The sequence below is a fragment of the Arachis duranensis genome, chromosome 2 (assembly GCF_000817695.3).
Source record: "Arachis duranensis cultivar V14167 chromosome 2, aradu.V14167.gnm2.J7QH, whole genome shotgun sequence".
NCBI classification, from domain to species: Eukaryota; Viridiplantae; Streptophyta; class Magnoliopsida; order Fabales; family Fabaceae; genus Arachis; species Arachis duranensis.
The window spans coordinates 22,736,379-22,739,063 of record NC_029773.3 but is presented as its reverse complement, the minus strand read 5'-3'; positions in this window follow the sequence as shown (position 1 = coordinate 22,739,063).

The window sequence follows — 2,685 nt, the reverse complement described above, 5'->3', positions numbered from 1 at the left end:
TATATTAAAATTAATTACTAAATTAACTATTTGTATATAATATATATTAAAATATAAAATAAATTAAAAATATGTGAAATAATATATTTATATATATGATTAATTTAATAATTAATTTTTTATAATATAATATTTTTTATTAGAAACATAATAAAATTAAACTTTATTCAAAAAGCAAAAGTTACTTGTAATTATGTAACAATTATATAAAATAAGAGAAATGTGTATTATTTATATACAAGATAGGCTCCACATAACATACACAAATTACACGTCCTTTTCTATTTGATATTGTTTCATGTATAATTGTCAAAACTAATTGTTTATGGGAACATTTTTTATTTAAAAAAAAACATCTTTACACAAAAATATTTTGTGTATACCACAAAATTAGTAATCAAACAACGAAAATCTATTTTTCGTTTATCATCAACTTAATTCAAATTATAATAAAAATAAATTCCATATTTATAATAAAACATTTATATCCACTGATCAAGGAGTAGTGTTCGGATAGCACTCTAAAAACTATTTTTGTAATGGACTTAGCTAATTTGTTATCTATGACTACATTTTAAAAATAAGAAAAAATTCGAAGACCAATAACTTTAATTTGTTTAATATTTTTAATAAAAAATCCAACACTTTTAATTTAATAATTTAATATTATAATTGTTAATTAATAATTTTGGATATTGCTAGCCTTATAGTATTATTCTTAGATATATAATAATAAAATTTTCTTACAATCTTTTATGTATTTAATATATTAAAAATGTAAAATTATTAGTAAATATTTTGAGTTAAGTTTTACTTTAGTCCCTGAGATTGGCGAGTTGTATCGATTTGGTTCCTGACTTTTTAATTTCTACAATTTGGTCTTCCAAATTAAAAAAAGTGCACCAATATAGTCCTTCTTCAACACTGCTAGTGAGATAACTCAAGTCTTGCTGTGTTGAACATATTAAAATGATGTTGTACACATTTTGACGCTAAAACAGCACTAAATAATATCATTTCAGGATTTGAACAATATTAAAAGGGAGGCGTATAACGTTTTAGCATTCATTCAAACTCTCAAACGACGTTATTTAGTATCTTCTTTAGCGCAAAATATATACCACATCGTTTTAATATATGTAGAGTGACAAGGCTTGAGCTATGCTACTAACTATGTTGAGTTTTTGGCCACAGAAAATACACAAAAGACTATATTAATGTATTTTTTTAATCTGAAGAATTAAATTGTGACAATTAAAAAATAAGAGACCAAATCACTACAACTTGCCAAAAATAAAAATGGGGTTTAACTCTAAATATTTCTTTTTATAATATTCTAAAAATGTGTTTTCAAAAATTACAAGAAATTAAATAATATGAAAAAGAATAATAATAAAATTTTAAGGAGAGAGAGACACTGAATAAAGGTAAGATGAGTAGTGAGTTAAGGATACACCGTCACCGTAAGCAAACGGTGGTCCAAAAAAGTGGTGGTATCCAGTGCAGGCATTAACCTGCGAGCCCGTCCTTTTAATGAGACGCTCACTGACGCCCTTTCTTCTCTCTCTTTCCGCTCAAGTCTCATCTCCTTTTCCACTTGATCACTTATCACCACTCACTACTTCCCTTTTCTTTTTCTCTCTTTGTAGATTTTATGTTGCTCTTCTTCTTCTCCTTCTTCGTTCACTTTTGACGAGTCTAACCAAGAAGTAGAAAATTAGGGTTCTTATTTTCCGCCAACGTAAATATTAAAATAATATTATTCTGATTAAGAAAAAAAGAAAGAAAATAGGGGAAAATATTGTGGGAGAGAGTGGTTGTTGACAACATGGTTGTCGATGATATGGTGAAGAGCATCATCGTCGGCTACGGAGGTTACTCTTCTTCTTCTCGATTCTCCGATGCTTATCCCAAAAGGTAAACCCTTTTGACGATCTCTCTCTTCTTCTTCGGTCTTTTCTCTCTCGCTCGCCTTTTCAATTTCTAGTTTTCATGGATTTGATGGTTTTGATTCAGTGCTTTTCACCTGATTTTGGAGGATTTATGGAGATGCGTGCAATATTAGGGTTAGATAATTTAATTCTCCTATAGCGTTTTCCTAAAATCTCTTCCTCTCTCGCTGAGATTGAAGAGATACATAAGTATAGAAGATATATTTGTGTTCACTCTGTTTATTTTATTAGATATATGTTCAAATTATTTATTTATTCTTAAGGAGGAAGGAAAAGGAAAGGGAAAAAATTACAGAATTTTTTATTTGTTTTGTTGGATAGGTTGGATTTGTTGATTTTTTTTTTTCCATTTTCTGTCAATTCAATTTTTATAAATCTAGGGTTTTGATGGAGGGGAGATATAGTGGGGATTGATATGATGAAGGTGTTTATGAGGTTGTTTTGTTGAATTTGTTTTTGGGAATGGCAAAAATGAACACAACACCAGCAATAGAACTCATCAGGGAAATGATGAGGTAGCATGGGCGATTCTTCTTGTCTCGTTTCTTTGTCAATGGAGAATCACCACCCCTCAACGCTCTTGTCAATGGACTCAAGTGCATCTTCTCACGAGGAACTCGATTTGGAGATGAATCGCCAAATCATACTCTCACGCCCGCCGGATATCAACCTGCCCCTCTCCGCCGAGCGCAGCCCACCCCCACCCTCATGGAACTCTGATCCCTGCGATATC